We start from the raw sequence: 13126 nt of genomic DNA, 5'->3' as shown, positions 1-13126 counted from the left end.
GAATCCAGATTGCTCCGGAGTTTCGGGACTGCCAGTCCCCTTCTGTGTGGCTGTCATCTAGCCGCCCTTGCCGTCTTGCTTACACAGAAGACGGGACAGAAGGCTGCTTTGGGTGTCAAGAGCAAGGTGATTCTCGGGCCTCGGTTTGCTCACCTGGACTATGAGCTGGTCCCATAGGTGACCTCTAAGCTCCCATGTTAACTCTGACTCTGGGACCAGCTGAGACTCTCAGGGAGCCTGTAAGGCTCAGTGCAGCCTTTATCTCGGGGTCACAAGGGGTGTGTGTCTGGGTGTGTGTCTCCTGTTTCTTTCACTTTAAAATGAGAAGATTCTGCAGATCGTCAGCATAAAAAGGCACATTTGTTTTGCGGGTTCTAAATATAATGCTCTTAGCTGTCAGAGGGAGAGCACCTGGGGAAGCTTACGAGGACATCTTGGCCCTGGGGTTGGAAAGAGCAGCCAGCCCCCCAGGGCAGCCCTGGCCTCTCACCACAGTCTGAGCCTGGGTCCCTGTCCTCCTGTCAGGCCTCCCTGGCTTTCTTCCTACCTCTCACCCCAGGGGAAGGCGTGAGGACTAGGGTGGCCAGAAAAAACACAGGATTCTAGTTAAATTTGAATTTCAGATAAACAGCACATCATTTTTCAGTGTAAGTATGTCCTGAATATTGTATGGTTTAGCATCAGTTTGTCCCCAAAGTTGTATGGTTATCTGCTAAGTCTGACATCTCTAGTTGGGAGGGGCATGGGAAGGAGCAAAGGGAGAAGTGAGCCCCCAGCTGGGACAGAACTCTGCCCTTGCCCAATGGTCTTTCCCTCTCAGTGACTGGCAGCAGGACACAGAGAATTGGCTTCCCCTAGGGCCTGCAGCTGGAGGAAAAGGAAGCTCAGGTGAGTGGGGAAGCCTAGGGGATTCCCCTGGGTCCGGAAGGCAGTCTCTTCCAAACCTCATTCAGAGCTGGTTGCTGCTAAGAACGAAGGCCACCGGTGCGTTGTGAGGGCTCCAGCCTCTGGGGCCTGCCCAGTAAGGGGCTGCTCTTGCAAATGTGTGCATAGAGGAAGAAGCCCGGGAATGCCCCCTGGGCTGGTGGCTGGGAACACCCCGCTTTGGCAGCTGCCTGTCAGACCCAGGGCCCCTGTTTGATAATAAATACTGGCTTTTTTTAAACTCTCCCTTTTCCATCCAAGAGAATGGACAGTATAACTTCCTTCATACAAAGTTTGGTTTTAATCTGCATGATGCTGCAGTTGTGATACAGTGGACGGGTGGGTTCCGTGCCCTCCGTGTGGGTTGCCAGGAACTGAACGGCGGTGACAATGTGGACAGACACAGGTAGTTGTGTCAGTGACTCATACACTTTCATCATAGACTTAGCGACATCGACCTGGTTACCGTGACTTTACAAAACTGTCAACAATTCTCAGCAAATTCACACACAACACAAAAAGTTCTTCCCTGAATCAACAACAAAATGTACTGAAAAATTCAGGGCATTTCTAACCATGTGCAATGCTTGTTTGCATTTATATGTGACACGGAATTACATTCTGGGCTGAGATGATCATAGGATTTTCAGCCACATGAATGTTCAGCTATGTATTTGAAAATCATATGGGCCAGGGGATGATTTTTCCTTTTGTGGGGCTGAACTGAGCAAAGCAGAAGGTGTGGTGTCCAAGGCTGCGAACTTTCTGTAGGGCTGTCTGGGTTATCATGATGGCCCAACCATTGCCCGCTGGGAGGAGAGAAGGGACCACGTATTTACTGGTCAGCTACAGTGGCCCAACAACATGCATAATTTACATGTACTTTTATTCAAGCCTTGCACCACCTCTACTCAGTGCAGATTCCACTGCTCGTTTTATAAGTGAAGAAGTGAGGCTCTGAGAAGTTAGAGGCAGCTTGCTTAAACTCGCATAGCTAGCAATTAGAGCTGCCTGAATGGAAATCTAGATCACAGCTGGACGTTTAAAGAACTGTGCTAATGATGAACAGAAAGAAGAAGAGGTAGCTAGTCAAATCTTCTCCGGAAACTTGATCAAAAGAGAAAGGGGGTGGGTTTTTGGATTTGTTTTTGTTTTTTGTTTTTGGCGTGGCTTAGGAACTGCTCTGCCTGGATGTATGGAACAGACCTAGAGGTGATCTCTTAGGGCCCATTCCAACCCTATGAATGTATGTTTTTGTAAAAGATCCTCAATTTTTTGACACAGAATTTTAAATAGTAAACACTTTGGACTGTCAAACACACTCCTTAATTTTTTTCCTGAACCACATATTAGTAAGGTTTCAAGTGGGCACACTGCCAGGAAGAATTTCATCCATGTAAACTGGAAGTTTGTCATTTGGATGCTTGGCTCTGTGTTTGGCAGATTCCATTCCTGCAGTGGGGGGTACTGGATTGCCTCGATTTCGGCTGACCTGGGATGTGAGGTTGGCTTCTTTTGGGGGGAATGTTGGTCCCAAGAGCCATTTGGCCTCAATGCATGTCACTGAGTTCTGCACTCAGAGCTCTCTGGGGACGTGGACACAGCGGTTCCAGGCTGCATGTCGCTAAACTCCTCGCCTGTGCTCTGGGAGAAGCGCTCCATAGTTCGTCCCCAACCCCTCGTAGCAGATCTGCGGCCTCACTGAGGGACCCAGGACACACAGGTCCCTCCACTGCGGGTCAGCACAGCTCGCCCACGCTGCGGAACATCTGCTCTGTGTGAGGCCCCAGACTCTCCACGCACCAGCAGTCGGGGCCCAGGGGAGGGGACAGACCTGAACAGGCTCGCCTACAAATGAACGGATCCAGAATGTATCCCCGATCTTACTTCAGATAATTGTTTCAAAGGGTCAGAAACTGCTAGGCAATCAACATGCAGACTGTTAAAATCTATCAAAAAAAAATATTGAAGCTGCAAAACTGAATCTGCACACTACCTTTCAGGAATTTTAGAACTTAAAGGGGCTTTGAGAGTCACCTAGTACAGTAACATTTATTGCATAAAGCAAGGTAGAAATATTGGCATTATAATTGTAAACTATCACATATGCATCCGGAGTGAGTTACTAAATGGCCTTAGAATTCCAAGTAGTTTGGAATGGGACTTCTCTTAAGGAATTGGTTATATGTTATATGCACAATTTCCATGTCTTAGTTTTTTCTTCACATTTTGCCTATATACTCTTATGATGCTGTATTTTAAAAATATGTATTTGTTTTTGTAGCTTTAATTAGTTTCTACAAGTCTCGCCTACTCAGATTTTTCTTTCTGTTCCTTGACTGCCATCTACAGGCCAGTGTAGTAATTGCATATATTAGGCTTTCTGAGCACTGAGGCAGGAAAACAGAAGTAATCAATTCTTGCCCTGCTTTACTTTGTAAGGCATGCGCACATATGCCTGTGTCTTCACAAATATTTTGATTCTAAGACTGAAATGTCTAAGTGGTCCCTCGACACCCTCCTTCGGCTTTCCTCACTTTTACAGAGGATTACAGCTGGCAGTTTTAAATATCCCATCTGTCTGAAGCCCCTTCCCTGGAAACTTATTTAATTTATTACCTAAAATAAAATAAAGCCATTCAGCTTCTGGGGAAGCAGTCTGGTCTCGGGAGACCACGCTGTGGTATTTCAGGTGGCTTTAGCTTCTGGCCTTGCCCAGGGCTCTCCGCTGAAGAGGAAGAATTTGTCTCTTTGTAGAATCTTAGATGCAGCTGGCGTGAACTTTAGAGATTGTCTAGCAGGGATTCTAGCCTAGAAAACTGGGTCCCTTGGCCAAAATTGCTCCATAATTTCAATCAATTGGTGACTTATCTTTCCCCCAAATCCCAGGATATAAGATTAGTCAATCTGTGGGAATTTCTCAATTCAACGTTTTCTCCCATATGTTTTTCTTAAATTATTGTATCTACTCCTCCTTTCTACCCACGGCAACAAATGACTGTCCAGTGAGACTCTGGGGACAGTGAGCTGGGTGGGGTCAACACCTGCTCCTCCTCCTCCAATAGTCCAAGTCCAATAAGACGTACAATCAAGTAAGTCCAATGAAATGATAGACTTGAGGCCTAGATTTTCCCTTTTTGCTGGTGGTGTCTGGCTCGCAGACACCACCCTCTTTGTGGGCCCCCTCGCTGGTCTTGCCTCCCTCCCTCTGGCCCCTCCCTGCTACCCCGTCTCCCACCCACACCTGCCTCAACATCGCCTGGGTCACTGCGCCACTTTTACCGGCCTCCCGCTTAGACTCTTGTCTCTCCTAAGATTTCTTTTCCAAAATCCAGTTAAGAGTGATCTTTTGAAAATGCTCTGTTGTGTTCCTTCTCTGCTTGGGACACTGTAGTGGCTTAGTGTAAAAGTCAACCCCTTACCCCAATGCATTAGTCCAGGTCCCCGAGACGCAGATGCTAAGGTGGGATTAAATGAGCAAGGTTTTTATTAGAAGATCTGGTGGGACAAAAATTTGGGAAAGAGCAAAGGAGGCTGGAGAGCCATCAGACTGTGATGCAATCAGGCTGCAGGTGAAGGAGAGACGGGAGGAAAATTAGGTGGGAAGGTGCCAGACCATAGTGCGGCGCCATAAAGGCTGGGCACATCCTCTGGTCCGCTGCATTCCCTGCACAGGAGTTTGTCTCCCAGGAAAGTGCTGGCCTCGTAGGCCCTCTGTGCTCAGTCGTTGGCTGAGAGCAGCCTTGGGAAGCGTGGCCTTGGCCCAGGCATGGCCTGGATTTCATATGGCACTGACTCGGCCTTGGCCAATTACTCTCCTGGGGGCAGGAGGTGTGTGGGGCTTGCAGGGCCCTACAGGATCTCATCTTCCCTTTATCTCTCTGACTTTCACTCTTCCCTCTGTTCAGCACCCTGGCCTTGTTGCTCTCCTCTCACACATGGTGTATGATCTCACCTGAGGGACTGCTAGTGTCTCCCCACCCCCTCCTTCAAGTCTTCTCAATTCTACCTTCTCAGTGCGGCTACCTGACACCACATTTAACGTTTCAATCTGCATCTCCCATGCCTTCCTTCCAAAAGCCACTTAACCTAGGCTTCCTTTTCTTGTTTCTGTTGCAGCATTCCCTGCCTTTTAATATGCTGTTTCATCTACTTATTTACTGTGACTGTTTTAATGGCCCATATCTCTCCCCTGCAATGTTAGCTGTAGGAGCACAGGGACCTTGGTTTTGTTTATTAATATAATCCAAGTACCTAGAGCACTGTCTGGCCCATGGGAGACACTCTGTAAATAACTGTTGAATGAATGAATGTTGTCTTCATTGGACCCTGTGTGTGTGTGTGTGTGCTATATATTTCTCAGTCCATTCTTTCTCTCTCATATTTTAAACTACGATGCTTTCTATAAATAGACTAGTCAAAATAACTTTTTTACTGAGCCTCTTAGGTGCTACTCACTGCACAGGGTTATTCACTCACCTTCAACACATCCTCACGGGGGTGTGAGCCACGGCCTCCAGGATGTCCCCCGGGATCACTGCCTCCTGGCATTCACGCATTGGTAGTCGTCCCCGTGTCTTCTCAGGCTTGGTCTGTGTGGCCGGCAGAGCAGAGCAGAAGCGATGGAGTGTTGTTTCCAAGGCAATGCTATAAAGACACGGTGGCTTCCAGCTTGCTCTCCCTTGAATCACTTCCCATGGGGGAATCCAGTACCTCATCACAAAGATATTCAAGTGGTCAGTGGAGAGGCCCAGGAGGCCAGCGGCCGAGGCCTCCTGCCCACAGCCTGTGAGGGAGCCGTCATGGGGGCGGCTCTTCCAGTCCCAGAGCCTCAGAAGACTTGAGCTCCAGCCGACACCACCTCCTCCTGAACCGGAACTTCCCAGCTGAGCTCTTCACAGATTCCTGACCCTTTGAATGTGGTATGATAAGGGTCCATGGTTTTAAACTGCTACATTTGGGGTAATTGGGTAGGCAGCAATAGATAACGAATAAAGTAGGTATTATTATTATTACTATTCACTTAATTTTAGAGAGGATGAACCTGAAGCTCACAGAAACCAACTTTGCTGAGGCTATGATTTTACACTCCGAAGCTGCCAGAGTCTGCCTGACCCCATAAATCACTTCAGATTCTGCATTTTAGTAAGTCCAAGGTGACAGGTCATGGTGAGGGGGGCGGGGCTTATGTTTGTTGATTTCATCAGGAAGATGAGGCTCATTCTTAGAAACTGGAGGACAGGCCACCACGTAACAGGACCCCCAGAACAACTGAAAAACAAAACCACACACTAGGTTTGATCTGAATCCTCATCCTTCGGGTCAGAATGTCCGGCTGCACATCTCTTTAAAATGACATCGAGCAAAAAGAATTCAGAAGCTCTCGGCCCCAGGGAGCCACGCCGCTCGCTACCTGTGTGTAATAAAGCCAGGATGGCATCTACTTCAACTTGGCCGGAATTTCTCTCCAGGTTTGTTGCTGTGTTTGCTTGCAGTAACCAAGGATTTAAAATAGGTGATGCAAGCTTTCCTGTTGCTCCTCTCATTTTTACAAATGTGTGGATATGGCAAAACAATTAAGTCATTCTTTCTTCAGCTTCTGATTTTACTTCTTTGCCCCCACACGTTTTGGCAACGTTCATTCAATCAAGTTAAAAAGAAACCTCACCTGAATCACCTTTTTAATAAAATTGTCACCCCTGTCCCTCTGTTGCGCTTTCTCTGTCTGATGGGAGTCAAGGCAATGTTTAATCAGCATGAGCTGGATGGCAGTTTCCCGCCCCCCACCCAGTAGTCTGGGCTCAGCTGGAGGCCACCGCACCATGGCAACTTCATCTCAGTGACATTTCTAATAAATGTCGGCCTGAGGGTTTATGGGGTGTTTCTGGCCCAGGATCAGCATAACCAGCATGCGCTGGGGGCAGGGCTACTTCCTGTCTCCTCTACCCAGTGGTTTCTGCTTCGCCATGAAAGATCACAAGAGTATTTGATGTCGGTTCTTAGAACAGCAATCAGTTAATTAAAATCCCTGAGTGTTTGAACAAACTGAAGGCAAGTAGCACGTCATTGGCAGCACAGGGTGTCGCTGGTGTCAGAAAGGCACCAAGGAGCCTTAGAGGCTGCAGAGACACAGGATGGGGGGGAGGGTAGTGCAGGAGACAGAACAGCAGGTTCTTCCTTCCAGCCAAGCACCACCTGCTCTCCTATCAGCCAGCACAGGTCTGAGCCTGAAGGACTGGCTGTGGAAACAAAATGACCAGTTTGATCTCAGCTCCTTCTCTTTTCCCACCACAAGCAGCCCAATAGAGAGGGGACAAAAAGGAAAGCAGGGGTTCTGAGTGATCTTCAGACTAGACAATTATCTATCATTACTAGTCAAGAAACTTTAGTATTGTCCCAAAGTGGATGTTTAGTGATGTTTGAGATGGAGGAACATAGTCACCAAATTTTGTCTTTTTGAGAGATTCTTACTTTGGAGCTCTGGCCTGTATAGTGGACTGACCCTTGCATGCTGGTAGGTCTGGACTGAGCCAGCAGGACCCAGCACCAGCCACTTGTTAGGGCATGGAGGGTGATGGAGTTTGCTGTCTGCTTGTCTGTGTCACTCAACTCAAAGATGCTTGTTAAGCGCCTGCGGGACTTCCAATAACTAATCTTCTAGATGTGGAGCTTAGGGGCCCCTGGAAATGTGTATAAAGATATTCAAGATATCTTTGCATCAAGGCAATGAAGTCACCACTTCCCTTCCGATGCTGCGGCACCAAACAGATCTTCCAAGCACTTCATGGGCACAAGGTGTATGACGTTCATGGATGAGAAGACTGCGGCCTTCTGCTAAGTGCCCTGGTATATTGTGAGGGTCACGGTCACGGTCACAGCATTCCTTTTTAGAATAAGCCAGTTGAACAGCCCGTGCCTGAATGAAAGGAATATGAACACGTTCCCTGCCATTTGCAAGGACAGACTGCTTATTTAATTTTCTGTAGGCCTGAATGTGTTCACAGGCATACAAATTCTCTATAATTGAACCAAAGGTCGACAATAAATGATTTACAAGTCCAAGTGTTAGGAACAGGGCCGTGCCAGAACCATATGACCCAGTTTTTAAGAATGGAAATATCTCCAGGTTCTATCTGAAGACTCAACTGCAGTGTGATAGGTGGATGGTGACAACAGGGGGCCACTAATCACGTGCAGAAGGGGGACACATGACCTTCACCCAACAGCTGACACTAGCGAATGACAGCTTTGAATGGGCTGCAATTATTTGGTGATGTAAGATTGAAAGGTGGACTTCCATTTCAAAGAAAGTTATTTAAATACCCTTAACCTCTATAGTTCTTCCCTTTACTGTTCAGATACTGAAAATCTGAAATTAGGGAATGGAATTTTCTAGTGCTAGGAGGTTCATCCTTTTGTGCTGTATAGTTTCATGGGTAAAAAGTCAGTGGATGACAGTGGGCAGGAAATTGCCAAGAGCACACAGCTTATTTGAGACAAAGGGAATGGGGTGGGCGGGGGTTTATCTTTCTCACTGTGTTTATCCTCAGCCTGTCCCCTGCTACTGGCTCCTTCTCTTGCATCTACACACGCATTCTGTAAGCAGCCTATGTTGGACGTCTCAACTAGCACGTCTCCTCTCCGGTCCCCAGGCAACTGTCCAGGGGCTTCTCCCTGTTTCAAATTCAGTGAGATTTTTCTGTCTTCTTGGCAGCACTCTTGCTTTGTCCCTTATGTGTCTGGCTTCCTCGACATTACCCTGTCCTGCTTCTGACCACGGGTCTGTCTTCTGGCTGGCATGCCCGTGTTGCACAGCATTCTGTTCCCATGCACAGCTCTTCCCACTTGACCTCAGTCCTGGGCCACAAGTTGCACACTCACGAGCAACCGTGAACCAGGTGCGGTGTCTCCCCAGGAAAATCTACATTCTGGGTGTCGCTGCTGAGCTTCAGTCTGGGTATCTCACTGCTCGGTGGACAACTCCATGTGGAAGCGCTACGGAAATCTCAGACCAATGCATTCAAAGTGGAATTCGTGATCAGGATGGGCACTGTGTCTCTTCATTTTTTAATCTCCAGCACCTAGTAGAGAGTGAGCACTCAATAATGGTTTGTTGGCAGAGTGAGAATCCTACTCAGAAAGCAGAGTGGGGCAGAAATGTGTGAGAACTTAAGAGCAGGTAAACGTTCCAAAGTGATGTGTGGAATGTAGTTTAGAGTGTATCAGGAACCGAGTTTGCTGACGTCGTTGGAAAACAGACAGACAAAGGTCCGGGTCTCTGGAGAGGAATGCTTCGCTGTCAGGCATTGTTCTAGCACCACCTCATGGATATTCTGAGTCACCCAGTGTCCTGTTTTTTAATGAAAAATGACAACTCAGTTAAAGGTTTGCACTATAGTAGTACCTACCAAGCATTTACATAAATTGCTTATTTAATGTCCACCACAAGATAGGTATTATCCTCCCTATTTTACAGATTAAGCAGACTAAACCTTATACAGCTTAAGGAACTTGCCCGAGTTCACACAACTGTATCCCCAACACTCGCAGCCTTCACCCCCCGCTGTAGACTTTTGTAACTTTTTTCTGTTTGTTCTATTTAGCTGTTATTAATTTAGCACATCTGTCAAAAAAAAACAACCATGGGGCTCCTGGACTATGTAAGAGACATTCTAGTAATAAAAATTAGTTCTACCAGCAGTACTAACAATAGCAACAAAAACAGAGGCCATGCTCCTGTAGGCACTGTTCTGCTTTCCCATATATTATCTCATTTAATTTCTATGACTAACCTATGAGGAGATGCTCTTATTTTCACTGTTTGACTTTCCCAAAGACACCAGCTAGGAGTGGTGGAGCCTGAATTCAACCAGGTAGTCTGGCTCCAGGGTCGGGCTCTCAGCTCCTTTCAAAACAAAGAGCATCAGGAAGGTGCTCAAAGGGTGAAATGTATGGTGACACAGGTTCTCTGATCTGATTTCCACGATAATAGTGTCTTACAGGCTTGGTCCACATCCAGCTGGCTCTCTTCGGTGCCTGGTGTGAGACCTTTCCGATGGTGGAGTTTCAGGCACCACTTACGGAATGAACGGTTTGTACTAAGTGATACCAGATGATGAGGACTTCATGTGTCCATCTCCCCAAGTAGCTTATTTCCCCTTCATGAAGAACTTTCTGAAGACGGAAAGCCTTAATCCAAAGAAATTACTCAAGATAGTGATGGGCTGGGAGGAGAGTGCTTTCCAGTACACGGTGAGATCCTCACACCTGTCCAGAGTAACCCACTTTTAACATGTCTGTGAAATATGGTCACAGGGCCGTATCCCTCCTTAGCTTCTGTCTCCACCTCTGACCTTGGTTTCAGATAGCCTGTGGGCCCACTCCTTCTGTTGAAATATTTGGCACATGATCAAATGGCCCTGATTTGACATCATGCCATTCATAGTGCAAGGTTTGGGCTCTGTGCAATGGCGCTCTCCCTTTCTGAGCCACAGGCCTGCCCACCCCACCTTCCCCCGCCCACCAAACCAACCCCCTGTCCCGGGTGATTCTGCCTGTCACGCTCAAGTCTGCTTTGATGGTCTAGGCACCGAAGCAAGGCAGTTTCAGACAGCGTGTCCGCTGCTGAAAACTCTGTATGGAAGGAATATCTAAAAGAGAAAAAGTGTACCTTTGGTAAAAATTTGCTTTTATGATATGGTCAGATGTACAAGATCTTAAATGAAGGGGACTCTCCTAGATGTTGGCTCAACATGTAATGCAGCGAAGCAAAACTTTGGGTTTAAATTTAAACTTCTGAACAGAAATATTTTTAAAACCACGTGCTTTAAAAGATCGGTTTCAGTTCACACATTGGCTGGCCTAGCATTATGTTAAGATCTTCCCCCCTTTCCCCACTTAACAAGGTTTATACGAGACATCTTTTGATCTTTTGTATTTTTTTTCCCGTTAGTTATCCCTAGGTCCCAAACCCAAGATGTAATTTCCATGGAGCCAATATTTATACATAATTTAAATTTTCTGTTGAAATGTTTGTCTCTCATGTACTATTAAGGGAAAGAGGTTATATGTATATACATTACAATATAGTACAATCAGTAAAATACAATACAATACAATACAACACAATACAATGCAATACAATGCAATGCAATACAATACAATACAATGCAATACAAAACAACACTTACATAGTGTGATCCCAGTAATAGTTCTTTCAAAAGCCCTTCCACTGTGCAAGTGCACACACCAATATTCTTGATTGCACTGACATTCTGTCAGCATGATTTAAGGCTGGTTAAAGGAGAGGTAAGATTGAATTGTGTGACCAAAAATCTTCAGTTCTATTCTCTATATTATATTGTCTGTGTCTTTAAAAACCAGCTTGTCTTGCTTGTGTAAAACAATGCAAAAGAACAACTTCCGACAGGAAGAGGCGGCATTCATTGAGAGAGATATGGAGAGGGCATCCCCGGCAGAGGCGTAAGTTAAAGAGCTAATACATCCTTCACTACTTCAGATCAGCAACAGCGCTCTTCAACACACAAATCAGAAGAGCTTCCTCCTTCCCACTCCTCCTTCTTTCCTCCCAACACTAGTTCAAGGGAATTTCCCAAACTCCCCTTTCCTGGACTTGTACTTTAAGTAGATATAAATCTTATATCGTGAGATTTCTCACTGGTTTTTGACTCTCACCTGAAATATTTGTCTACCAAGCAGAGTGTGAAGTTCTTGAATAAGGGGTTCCCTGCTTTTGCCTCCCCCTCCACTCTCCCCTTGGCCATTTCATCCCTGGGTAGAAAGAAAAGAAGAGTGTCCTTTTCCATGAGTGCCACAGGCAAGACAGAGAAAGCATGACAGACATCCTTTGTCCTGTAAAGAGACTTGCAATTTTCCAAACATTATTTCTTCAAAAAACCCAAAACTCTGTGGGACACTCTGTGTGACTCCGCTAGCGATACCTCCAAACCTCCACAGCTTTACTCATTCATCCCTAAAGCTCAGGCAGAGCCACAGAGCAATTAACCTCGGCTGCACAGTGAACCGGCGTTAAAAAGGGATGAGGCCTGAATCTCCTGATGGCTGTTCCCCTCTTTGTCCATTGCTCCTATGCTGCACAGGGGCAGTGTCACATTCTGCTGCCTGAGCCCAATGCTTCTGTGTCATTCAATGTGTTTATTTCCTTTGTATTTTCAGGGCTGGGTATTCTGTGAAAACATTCCCCTGGTAACCATCTGTCACCATCAGTAATAATAACATATAACAAGTGGAAGCGAGCTGGGCATCAGTCCGAGCTGCCCTTTGGCAGGAAAGGGCCAGCAGAGCCCGGCCTGGAACGTGATGTGAACGTCATGCTATTTCTGGAATATATACATCTCCAGGGACCCAAGGGGTGTCCAGAGGGTAGAAGAGCTTACTTTATTGGAATGTCAATCTGTTTCATTTTTTATCACACTTGGCATGTCTCTGAGCTAATTTCCTCCTCCGAGTGTGGAGCTGTCATGATTTATGAGAACAGAGGGCTCCTGAACTTTGGGTTGCAGAACCCAAACCCCTGACTGGGCTGGACCCCGCCGTGCTGGCCAAGCTTAGTGTGTTAGGTTTGGCATCCGAGTCACAAACACTCGAATGATGTGGAAAGCAAATGCCTTTGCTCTTTCAAAAGAGGTGTAAATCCTTGGTCTGATCGAGTTTCTCTGGGAAATGTTCATTTGGAGACATTTTCTGGTAGCTACTTCCCCATAACTGAGCCAGTTTGTTTCATGGAGAGTAGTTGTGTATCTACTTGTCACAATCTACAACACAGTTTTCTTTTTTAAAAAAAATTTATTTATTGACTTGAGAGAGAGAAACATCCATTTGTTGTTCTACTCCTTCATGCACTCATTGGTTGACTCTGGATCAAACCCACAACCTTGGCATATTGTGACCGCACTCTAACCAACTGAGCTGCCTGGCCAGGGCTACAGCGCAGTCTCGGAAAAATAAAACAACGGGTTTCAGAGATTACTCTGAGAAGCAGAGATTCTGAGTTTGGTGGACCTTCGGAGGGGGTGGCTCTCACTTCCCTGAGTCCTCTCCAGGCCTCAGTCCGCCAGAACTTTCCCTGCCTCCAAACAGCCCCATTCAGGGCAGGCTCTGCATCAAACACAGCACCCACCCTTTTTTAAAGAGCAGCCTACCTTGTCCTTCTAGCCTCCTT

The sequence above is a fragment of the Desmodus rotundus genome, chromosome 4 (assembly GCF_022682495.2).
Source record: "Desmodus rotundus isolate HL8 chromosome 4, HLdesRot8A.1, whole genome shotgun sequence".
NCBI classification, from domain to species: domain Eukaryota; kingdom Metazoa; phylum Chordata; class Mammalia; order Chiroptera; family Phyllostomidae; genus Desmodus; species Desmodus rotundus.
The sequence above is the reverse complement of the archived record's forward strand: the minus strand, read 5'-3'. Positions refer to the sequence as shown.